Source organism: Piliocolobus tephrosceles, chromosome 20 (assembly GCF_002776525.5).
Source record: "Piliocolobus tephrosceles isolate RC106 chromosome 20, ASM277652v3, whole genome shotgun sequence".
Lineage (NCBI taxonomy): Eukaryota > Metazoa > Chordata > Mammalia > Primates > Cercopithecidae > Piliocolobus > Piliocolobus tephrosceles.
Genome location: NC_045453.1, coordinates 2,389,997 through 2,402,883, shown reverse-complemented (window position 1 = coordinate 2,402,883; position 12,887 = coordinate 2,389,997). Strand labels below are relative to the sequence as shown.

The following is a 12,887-nucleotide window of genomic DNA, read 5'->3' as shown; positions in this document are numbered from 1 at the left end:
AGCCTACTCAAATGAGAAGGAACCAGAATATAAACTCCAGTAATATGACAAAATATGGTTCCCTAACACCCCCAAAGGATCACACTAGCTCTATAGCAATGGATGCAAACTGAGATGAAGTATTTGAAAATGCTAGATAAGGAATTATTAAGCTACTCAAGGAGATATCAGAGAAAGGTGAAAATCATCATAAATTATTTTTGAAGTTTAGGATATGAATGAAAAATTTTCTAGACAGATAGATATCATCAAGAAAAATCAATTTGAATTTCTGGAAATGAAAGACACACTTAGGGAATTATAAAATGCAGTAGAAAATTTTAACAAAACACTAAAACAAGTAAAAGAAAGAATTTCAGAGCTTGGAGACAAGGCTTTTGAATTAATTATATTAGGCAATTTTTTTTTAAAAGGATCAAAAGAAATGAACAAAGTCTCCAAGAAATACAGGATTATGTAAAATGACCAAGCATAAGAATAATTGATGTTCCTGAGGGAGAAAAGAAAATAACAAGTCTGGAAAAGATATTTGAGGGAATAATTGAGAAAAATATCCCTGGCCTGGCTAGAGATCTAGATAGCCAAATCCAAGAAGCTCACAGAACTCCAGAGAAATGCATTGCAAAAACATCTTCACCAAGGCATATAGTTATCAGGGTATCCAAAGTCAACATGAAGGAAAGAATTCTAAGAGCAGTAAGACAAAAGTATCAGGAAACCTACAAAGGAAAACCTATCAAACTAACAGCAGACTTCTCAGCAGACACCTTACAAGCTAGAAGGGATTGGGGACCTCTCTTCAACCTCCTTAAACAGAACAATTTTCAGCCAAGAATTTTGTACCTTGCAAAACTAAGTTTAATAAATAAAGAAGAAATGAAGTAATTTTCAGACAAACAAATGTTGAGGGAATTTGTTACTACCATACCAGCACTACAATAAATGCTAAAAGGTGTTCTAAACCTTGAAACAAAAATCCAATATGCACCAAAACAGAATCTCTTGGAAGCTTAAAACTCACAGGGCCTACAAAACAATAACACAATGAAAAAAAAAAAACTATCTAGGTAACATTTAACATGATGAAGAGAACAGTACCTCACTTCTCAATATTAATGTTGAATGTAAATCGCCTAAATGCTCCACTTAAAAGATACAGAATGGCAGAATGGATTAAAAAAATCACAATCCAAATATCTTCTGTCTTAAAGAGACTCATCTAACAGAAAGATTCATATAAACTCAAGGTAACATGGTGGAAAAAGATATTCCACACAAATGGAAGCCAAAAGCCAGCAGGAGTAGCTATTCTTATTTCAGATAAAACAGGCTTCAAAGCAACAACAGTATAAAAGGACAAAAACGGTCACTATGTAATTATAAAAGGATCAATCCAACAAGAAGATACTACAATCCTAAATTTCTAAGCACCTAACACTGGAGCTCCCAGATTCATAAAACCATCACTAATAGACCTAAGAAATGAGACAGACAGCAACACAATAATAGTAGAAGACTTTAATATACCACTGACGGCACTGGGCAGACCATCAAGACAGAAAGTCAACAGAGAAATAATGGACTTAAATTACACCCTAGAACGAATGGACTTAACAGATATTTACAGAACATTCTACCCCCAAATTGCAGAATATATATTCATCTCATCAGCACAAAATAGACCATATGTTAGGTCACAAAACAAGTCTCAATAAATTTTTAAAAATCAAAATCATATCAAGTATCCTCTCAGACTACAGTGGAATAAAACTGGAAATTAAGTCGAAAAGAAACACTCCAAACTACACAAATACATAGAAATTAAATCATCCACTCCTGAATGATAACTGGGTTAAAAATGAAATCAAGATGGAAATCAAAAAATCATTTGAATTGAATGATAATAATGACACAAGTTATCAAAACCTCTGGGAAACAGCAAAAGCAGTGTTAAAAGGAAAGTTTACAGCACTAAATGCCTACAACGCAAAGTCTGACAGAGCACAAATTGACAACCTAATATCATGCCTCAAGGTACTAAAGAAACGAGACCAAACTAAACCCAAAGTTAGAAGAAGGAAAGAAATAGCAAAGCTCAGAGCAGAACTAAATGAAATTCAGACAACAATAACAACAACAAAATACAAACGATCATTGAAACAAGTAGCTGGTTCTTTGAAAAAATAAACAGATAGACCATTAACTGGATTAACCAAGAAGAGAGAGGATGCAAATGAGCTCAATTAGAAATGAAACTGGAGACATTACTACCGACACCACAGAAATACAAAAGATCATTTCAGACTACTATAAACACCTTTATGCACATAAACTAGAAAACCTAGAGGAAATGGATGAATTCCTGGAAAGATACAACCCTCCTATATTAAATCAGGAAGAAACAGAAATTCTGAACAGACCAATAGCAAGTAGTGAGATTGAATCAGTAACCAAAAAAATGGCAAACAAAAAAAAGGTCCAGGACCAGATGGATTCACAGCTGAATTCTATCAGACATTCAAAGAAGAATTGGTATTAATTCTACTGAAAGTATTTCAAAAGATAGAGAAAGAGGGACTCCTCCCTAAATCATTCTATGAAGCCAGTATCACCCTATTATCAAAACCAGAAAAGGACATAACAAAAAAAGAAAACACAGACCAATTTCTCTGATGAACATAGATGCAAAAATCCTTAACAAAATACTAGCTAACCAAATTCAACAGCACAACAAAAAGGTATTTCATCATGATCAAGTGGATTTCAACCCAGGGATGCAGGGATAGTTTAACATACATGAGTCAATAAATGCGATACATCACATAAACAGAATTAAAAGCAAAAACTATATGATCATCTCAACAGATGCAGAAAAAGCATTCAACAAAATCCAGCATTCTTTTATGATAAAAGCTCCCAACAAACTAAGCATAGAAGGGTCTTACCTCAAAATAATAAAAGCCATATATGACAAACCTATGACAATATCCTACTGAATGGGGAAAAGTTGAAAGCATTCCCCCAAGAACAGAACAAGACAGGGATGCCCACTTTCACTACTTCTATTCAACATAGTTCTAGATATCCTAGCCACAGCAATTAGGCAAGAGAAAGAGAAAAGGTAAAGGACATTCAAATGGGAAAAGAGGAAGTCAAACTATTGCTGTTTGCAGATGATATGATTGTATACCTAGAAAATCGTAAAGACTTCTCAGAAAGACTCCTAGATTTGATAAACGAATTCAATAAAGTCTCAGGTTACAAAATCAATGTACACAACTCAGGAGCATTGCTGTACACCAACAACCACCAAACTGAGAATCAAATGAAGAACTCAGTCCCAAACAACTGCAAAATAAAATACCTAGGAAAACAAACAACAGCTGCAAAATAAATAAAATACATAGGAATGTACTTAATCAAGAAGGTGAAAAATCTCTACAAGAAGAACTACAAAACACTGCTGAAAGATATCATAGGTGACACAAACAAATGGAAACCCATCCCATGCTCATGGATTGGAAGAATCAATATTAAGAAAATGACCATACTGCCCAAAGCAATCTGCAGATTCAATGCAATTCCCATAAAAATGCTAGCAACATTTTTCACGGAATTAGAAAAAACAATCCTAAAATTCACATGGAAAAACAACAACAAAAAGCACCCGCATAGCCAAAGCAATACTAAGCAAAAAGAACAAATCTGAAGGCATCACATTACCAGACCTCAAATTATACAAGGCTATAGTTACCAAAATAACACGGGACTAGTATAAAAGTAGGCACATAGACCAATGGAACAGAATAAAGAACCAAGAAATAGAGCCCAATACGTGCAGCCAATTGATCTTCAACAAAACATGCAAACATATAAGCTGGGGAATGAGCACCCTATTTGCCAATTGATCTTCAACAAAACATGCAAACATATAAGCTGGGGAATGAGCACCCTATTTAATAAGTGGTGCAGGGAAAACTGGCAAGCTACATGTAGAAGAACGAAACTGGATTCCTACCTCTCACTTCATACAAAAATCAATTCAAGATGAATCAACGAGTTAAATATAAACCTGGAACTATAAAAATTCTGGAAGACAAGGTTGGAAAATCTCTTCTAGGCATCAGCCTCATTAAAAAATTCATGATTAAGACCCCAAAAGCAAATTCAACAAAAACAAAAATGAATAAATGGGACCTAATTAAAAAGCTTCTGAAGAGCAAATTAAGTAATCAGCAGAGTAAACTAACAGCACGTAGAGTTGGAGAAAATATTCCCAAGTCGAGTTACAATTGACTGGTAAGGATACTGAGGCCCACGATGGCAGAGTGCCTTGTCCCAGATCACAGAGTTGGGAAATGGCAGAGCTAAGATGTGGCACAGGTGGTGGGGCTCCAACCCATGCTCTCCTAACCACTGTGCTACTGACATTCAATAATAACCCTAACACCACCACCATCCAGAACTCTGTGCACATCCTCTCTAATCCCCACAGAGTCCATAATGGTGGCCATGATCATCACCATTTTACAAATGGGAAAACTGAGGACTCGAGGGTAGCCAAGACTTTACCAAGATCACACAACCTTGGGAAAACAACCCCATCATTTACTGAAGTCTATTCTCTCCCCAGGCTTGCTGTATCCTCTTAACATCTTGGAATGGTTGGTATAATTACACCCTACATATGAAGAAACAGGCTCAGCAAAGGGAGCTGGGTTGCTTGAGATCACACAGCCTTGAAATAACACATGATTTGGCCTACAATATGCTAGATGATTTACAGAGAGAACCTTAAGTCCTTTCCACTCTCCTAGAGGAGTCCAGGATTGTCATGATTTTACAGATGAGAAAACTGAGGCTAAGAGAAATGAAGGCATTGTCTCCTCATCCCCCATGCGTGACTTGGGCATTTCCTGTATTTTGCCAAGCTTTCCTGTTCATCAAAGAGTAAGCACTAGAACTTCAACATCCCCAACACTGACTGCCACCTCCCTTGTCCCTTTGAGATTCTTGACTTCATGCAATTCAAGGGAGAAGCCTCCCTCCTGGCTGCCCAGGGCTGCTTACTGTGTAGTTCTTCCCTTGGGCTCCCTATGGCTACTCTGTAGCCATAAACAGAAGACCTTGAGTTCCTAACAGCCCAAGGAGAGAATATAAACTCTAGTTCACACAGAACACAAGAATTCTAAGAAATGTCTCATTCCCACATCCTTAGTCTTCAGCACCATGAGTGGGTGGGCACGTTGTAACTGCCCAAGGGGTTCACCTTGCCCACTGCCTAGACAGAATCGATTTATTAAGACCGGGGAATTGCTTGAAAGAATAATTCAAGCAATGCTGGCTGTGCAGGAGACCAGAGCTTTAGTATTATTCAAATCAATCTCTCCGAGCATTCGGGGAGCAGAATTTTTAAGGATAAGTTGGTGGGTAAGGAGAAACCAGTGAGCCAGGAGTTCTGATTGGTCAGGGATGAAATCATAGGGAGTCAAAACTGTCTTCCTGAGCTGCGTCAGTTCCTGGGTGGGGGGCCGTAAGATCAGATGAGCCAGTTTTTTTTTTATCTGGGTGGTGCCGCAGATCCATCAAGTTCAGGGTCTGCCAAATATCTCAAGCACTGATCTTAGGAGCAGTTTAGGGAGGGTCAGAATCTTGTAGCCTCCAGTTGCATGACTCCTAAACCATAATTTCTCATCCTGTTGCTAATGTTGGTCCTACAAAGGCATTCTGGTCTCCAGGTAAGAAGGTCTGCTTGGGAAAGGGCTGTTACCGTCTTTGTTTAAACTAAGTTTCTCCCAAAGTTAGTTCAGCCTATGTCCAGGAATGAACAAGGACAGCTTGGAGGTTAGAAGCAAGATGGAGCCAGTTGAGTTAGATCTCTTTCACTGTCTCTCATAATTTTGCAAAGGTGGTTTCAATGTGGTCTGCTGAAAGGCAGGAGGCTGGACTCAGCTCCATGGATGCTGCTCAATGAAGGAGAAACAGCACATGTAAGAAGAGTCCTAAATGCTAAGACATATCTTTTAGGACAGGTTCAACATAAGATATAATGCCTGCAGGATCTTTCTGATGGGGGTTGTCAAGCCAGCCCCTCCTACCCATACAAGAAGAAGGCTCTTTCTTTTTAATGTTTATTGATACAGAACAGAACAACACAACAGTTTAGAACGAGAAGGTTGAAGCATTTCCCTACACTTCAGCAAGCACAGCTGGGTGTTGTAGAGAGAAGGACTGTGTGTCAGGCTGCTGGGGGTCAAACCTTGGCTCCTCTACCTGTTCACAAGTCAGATCCCCTCTCTAAACCTGTGTCCTCATCTATAAATGAGGCAGCAAATGATCCCTCTCTCATAGCACTGGTTATAAGGAGAAAATGCTAGATGAAGACACAGCATCTGGGACAGCTGCCACTCTTTGATCCCCTCCTCACTTTTCTCCAATCTCATCCAGGGCATCGTTAAGGTTAATGGCTTGGAAAAGAGGAATGAGCACTCTACTAGGAGTCAGCACATCTGAGTTACTCCTGAGCCTTGATAAGGGTGCTTACCTAGGCACAATATGAACCATCAGGGAACTTCAGTGTCTTTGTAGTATCTGCAAAATCAGGGTAAAACCACCTTCCCTACCTATGTTCAGGGGATGCGGGGCGGAGGGGTGCTGATTATTACAACATGAAGAAGAAAACATTAGCAATAGCTACACACCTTAAAACACACATACCCTCTGACCTAGCAATGCCACTTCCAGTGGGTGTCTTCCACTTGAGCAGGATGATGCATGTACAAGGCCACCCACTGCAGCGTTGTTTTAGTAGCCCAAGGTTGGGAACAACTTACATATCCATTAACAGAAGACTGTAAAATGAAGTTTGATAGCTCCATAAGTTGGAGTACTCTACAGGTATTAAACAGTAGAGCAGCTCTCTGTGTCCTGATGTAGAATCTTTATATAAAATGAAATGGGTCAGGTGCATTGCTTCATACCTGTAATCCCAGCACTTTGGGAGGCCCAGGTGGGTGAATCACCTGAGGTCAGGAGTTCGTGACCAGCCTGGCCAACATGGTGAAACCTTGTCTCTACTAAAAAGACAAATAATAGCCAGATGCAGTGGCAGGCACCTGTAGTCCCAGCAACTCAGGAGGCTGAGGCAGGAGAATCACTTGAATCCGGGAGGTAGAGGTTGCGGTGAGCCGAAATGGTGCCACTGCACTACAGCCTAGGTGACAGAAGGAGATCCATCTCAAAATAAAAATAAAATAAAATAAAATGCTTACTGTTTTCCAGTCAGGCTCAGGGTCTGGATGCCAGGGGTATTCTGAACCTTAGGAAGGTGATGTAAAGGGGAAGTGCTGGCTCCCTCTCAGTGGTTCTGTTCAAGGAACATTTATTTAGCACCTAGGATGCACCAGGCTTTTCTATGGAGATGATGTCTAACACCAGGGCAAGAAGAATCTGCCTGGAATCAGATCAGAGCTCTAATTTGGATCCCATCATTAACTGGCCCTGTGACTGTGGGCAAGATCCATGTCACCTCCTGGCCTCAGGCTCTCATCTGTCAACAGGGGGTTAGGCTGACTGGTCTGAAGATCCCTCCTGTGCTGACATCCCAGGATCAGGAGTTAGACTGTGAATCTGTATCTTTGGCAGGAAACTCAAAGTGAGCATCTTTACTAACTCCACTGAGGAACCTCTAAGTCACTCACATGGGGGGCCTCTTTCCCAGAGTGAGGGATATTCTGAGATGATCCAGCTCTGACTGGAGCCTACAGTACCTGTGTAACTCAATCCCTGAATCACACAAGAGTTTCTCTAACAGACCCACAAACACCAAATCTCGTGACATCTATGCCCACCAGGGCCATCAGATTGAACAATGAATCTGTGCCTCTCAGGAATCTTCCCAATGTGATGTTTTTTGAAGATTAAACTAAGAAAAACACAATTCCCCTCCCACCCTTAACAAATTCCTTCTCATTGGAAGGAAAGAGAGGGTAAGGTTTGTGAGAGAAGAGTTTTTCCCTGTTTTGTTCATTGCAGCTTGCACAGCAACTAGGGCAGAGCCTGGCATATAGTAGGTTTTCAGTGAGTACCAGTTACATAAAAAGGAGACTTGGCCACCTAGAGGGGGGAATCGCTCTTCGGAGGCAGAAGGCAAGGTCTGGCCTTGTGCCTTGGCAAGTCACTCAATCTTTCAGTTCCCTCATCTGTGGAAGCCAAAGACTGGGTCAGATGAGAAGAGATAAGTTGTGGAGAAGGCACACAAGTGTTGCAGACTTTACCCACCATTTTCAGGCCATGGGTGCCTGGGTGAATAGTATGATGCTTCAGGCCTTAACTTAACTGATCTGTAGAAGGGTGTGACATCAGATCATGAAAATGAGCACCCACCACCACACCCGATTGTTGCTCAATGGATGGAAGGTGTTACTATTGACTTATTGTCACACACTGGGGGACGAAGGAGGCCCACACTGTACTCACCATGCATAGACAGCTCAGTGCCTGATGCAGACTTCAGCTCTACGTCAGGACTCCTTTTCCAGAACGTCACACAGTAGTAGGTGCCAGCGTTGGCTTTTGCGATGCTAGTGATGCACATGGAAAAGTCTGCATTGTTTCCCTTCGTGATGTCTGAAATGCAAGCTATCCAGGGTAAGTGGCCTCCTTTTGAACTGTAGATTAGTTCCTGCCCTGTTTCAGTTCCTTTGAACAATCTGTGGGGAACTGGGAGGTGACAGAGTGGTCGAACCTCCAGCTGTGACCAACACTGACTTTTCAGGCTGAATCACCTGCAGCTCCTCTTCACCTGCCACTCCTGGAGGGAAACACAAAACAGTCATTTATTCATCCTTATGTGGTGGTTATGTTTTCTAAAGTGTTTATCAATGACTTTGACTGAGTACACCCCAGGAGTGGGCTTTGAGCCCAGCACACTGCATGTATTATCTCATTTAACCCTCACAACAAGCCTGTAACATGAGACTGTATTACAAGTGAGGGCACTGTGGCACAGTGAGGTCCAGTTTAATGGTGGAGTATGAGGTTAAGGACCTGAGTAGAACTCCTGAACCGTCCTTGGAAATTTCATGCTTTGCCAAATATTTATGTCTCTACTTTCTGGCCAAATGGAGTGTTGCTTTTTCTGAATCATTCCATTGGGTGGGGCGATGTGACTTCTTTAGACCACTGAGTTCTAAGCAGAACTGATGGGTATAATTTGTGGTCTGTGCATTTAACGGCAAGAGCCTCTGTGGATCAACTGCTCCCTTCCACAAAGACCCACAAGGCTCTGATGGAAGCTACTTCCTCAATTTGGATTCCTGAGTGACTATGAAAGACAGAACTCTCAACACACAATGAACATATAGCTTAAATAGGAAATAAAACATTTTTTAAGGCCTGAAGTTTTTTTATCCATAGCATAATCACATTACATTAGTTTCCTAATGATGCTGTGACAAATTACTACTAAATTTATGTACTACAACAACAGAAATGTATTATTGTACACTTCTGGAGGTCACAAGTACAAAATTGGAATTGTTGAGCTATAACCAAGAAAAAAGAAAAGAACTCAAATACGCAAAGGTGGAGAATAAAACTTTGGTTTCCTGGAGCAGGGTTGGGGAAGGTTATGGGGAGATGTATGTCGAAAGATATAAAATTGCAGATAGTTAGGATGAAAAACTCTACAGATGTCATGTACAACATGAAGACCCTAGTTAATAATATTGAATTGTTCTCACAATTTTTACTAAAAGATAAGATTTTAGATGCACTTGGCATACACCCAAAACAAGGCAACTATTTGAGATGATGGTTATGTTCATTTGCTTGACTATAACAGTACCTCTCTCTATATATATATCTCAAAGCACTTTTATATATATACAATCTAAACAGGTATCAGAAGAGATAATAATTTTGGGTCCCTGTCTCTTACCTGTCCAGCTCTAGAGGTTGTTCACATTCCGTTTCTCACAGTTTCATCTTTCCATCACTCCAACCTCTTGCTTTCATTATCACGTGTCTTTCTTTAATTCTTGCTCTCCTCCTACTTGTAAGAACTCTTGTAATATATTGGTCCCATCCTGATACTAGACTAAGACTTTAAAACAACTGTCTTAAAATGCTCAAAGGGAGCTGGGTGTGGTGGCTCATGCCTGTAATCCCAGCACTTTGGGAGGCTGAGGTGGGTGGATTGTCTGAGGTCAGAAGTTCAAGACCAGCCTGGCCAATGTAATGAAACCCCATCTCTACTAAAAACACAAAAAATTAGCTGGGCATTGTGGCAGGTGCCTGTAATGCCAGCTACTAGGGAGGCTGAGGCAGGAGAATCACGTGAACCTGGGAGGCAGAGGTTGCAGTGAGCCAAGATCATACCATTACACTCCAGCCTAGGCATCAAGAGCAAGATTCCATCTCAAAAATGCTCAAATAGCTAAAGGAAAACATGGACAAAATCTAAAGGAATTAGGATAAGATATATTAACAAAATGAGAACATCAGCCAAGAGATAAAAAATATTTAAAAAGAACCAAACAGAAATATAAGAACTGAAAGTCATGATAATGAAACATTCACTAGAGGAGTTTCATAACAGATTTTAGCAGGAGGAAGAAAGAATCAGAAAACTTGAAATTAAATTATTGAGTCTCTAGGATAGAAAGACAAAAAAGAATAAAGAAAAAGGAACAGAACCTGAGGGACTTATGGGATACCACTAAGTGGATGAACATACACATTATGAGAATAACAGAAGAGGAAGAGACACGGAGAGGAAGAAGATGGTTATCTGAAGAAATAATATCCCAAGTCCTCCCAAAGTTGATTAAATATGTGAATCTACAAATATAAGATGCTGAACAAACGCCAAGTAAGATAAACTCAGAGACCCACACTAAGATATATTATAATCCAACTATTGAAAGCTAAAATGAAACAAAGAGTCTTGAAAGCAGCAAGAGAGAAGCCATTCCTCACATACAAGAGATCCTCAGTAAGATTGTTGGCTGAGTTCTTATCAGAAGCATCGGAGACCAGAGGCAGTGGGATGTTAGGTTTAAAGTTCTGAAAGAAAAAAAAAAAGCCATCAACTAAGATTTCTATACCTGATAAGACCATCATTCAAAAACACGGGATAAATCAAGATATTCATGGATACACAAAAGCTGACAGAATTCATCTCCTCTAGACCTGCCCTACAAGAAATCTTAAAGGGAGTCCTTTAGGTTGAAATGAAAGGATGCAACATAATACCTCAAAGTTGTCTGAAGAAATAAATATTTTCCGTTGTGGTGTACAATTTTAGAACTCCATGTTTTTCTCATGCCTTGATGTCCCCACAAACAGGGTGTGAGCACACTGCCCAGGCAATGAAGTGCCAATGTGATAAGGCTGGTCCCTGCCACTAGTTCTTGCCCTCCCCTACTGTAACCTAGTGATATTCAAACACACCAGTGAAATTCCCTCATGCCATATGCTTGTGTACTTTACTGTGACTCCTAATAAAGGCATTTTCCCAGGGGTCCACCCAGCCTCATCTCCCTACCTGCTAAGTTGAGCCCTTTCTCTAGGAGCTCCTTCTAAATGGTTCCCTATGTGGCATGTCATGCTTCACCTTCTAGGAACTATGAGTAAAATAAATCATTTAATTTTATATGCCTCTCCGAGTATGATTTCTGCAACTGTGTTGGAATGATCCCCAAAGATCCCACCAGTGAGTGATACTTACTCCACCATTTACAATACAACCGGTGATGAGAATGGATCATTTAAAATGGGTAGAAAGTTCCCAGGAAATGTTTTTCTTAACTGCTGCTGGCTCACTAATTTGCTATCCCAATTGGCTCCACCAATAGAGAGGGCTTTATATCCTGCTGGCAAGATGTGCACTACTTTGTGCTTCTGCCAAACTCTCCATCCTATGTGTGGATCCTGTTCCAATATCAGTAACACACCCCAGGATACCACTTCCTATCCATGATTCCAGCAAAAGGGGGATAATTAAACTATCATTGCCAGGGATCTGAAGTTACTGGGCCATGTGGATTGGCTACTTCTCAGTGTACTTCGGAGTGATTTTGATTTGAAGAAGAACTCCTGCTGATAGAATGGAGATCTCGTTTGGTGCTGAGTGCATATCACTCTGTTCCAGCCTCAGCAATAAAGACAAGTTGAGGGGTCCGGTGGGCTACAGCTTGGGTGGGTGGTGCTGTCCCCAGTGTTCAATGTGTTGTTGAATTACAGCAACACAGATGCTTCTCAGCTTGTGATGAGGTTATGTCCCAGTAAAACCATCCTAAATTGAAAATATTGTGAGTCAAAAATGCATTTAACATACCTAACCTACTGAACATCATAGCTTAGCCTAGCCTACCTTAAACATGCTCAAAACTTAAATTAGCCTAGAGTTGGGCAAAATCATTGACACAAAGACTACTTGATAAAAAAATTATTGGATATCTCCTGTAATTTATTGACTACTGTACTGAAAGTGAAAGAATGGTTGTATGCGTACCTGAAGTATGGTTTCTGCTGAATGTATCACTTGCACACCATTGGAAAGTAAAGACTTAGAAATCGAACCATTGTAAGTCAGGGACCACTCATAATTTCCTCTCTTCTCTCTTGGTGTCAGGCAGCCCTCCTTTCTCAGAGAGTCCTCCATAGTATCTTATAAAGCTCTGTGCTTCCAGGGCTGGTGAGAACTTCTCTGTTTCATCCCCTGCTGCTGTTGCTTTCATCTCCCAACTCCACTGGATATCTCAGATCTCATCCACAGAGATGGGTGGCTCAATGTTTTTAAAAAGTAGAGAAAAGACAGAAGGGGCACTTTGATCTCACTCCCCCAAGACACTTGGTTTCTTAGATCATTTGAGATTATAAAT

General features: G+C 40.4%; 1 pseudogene; it reads right to left on the bottom strand.

The window, feature by feature from the left end:
* LOC111548241 overlaps positions 1 to 12,667 on the bottom strand; it is a 59,019-nt pseudogene extending 46,352 nt beyond the window's left edge.
* Positions 12,668 to 12,887: the final 220 nt, after the last annotated feature.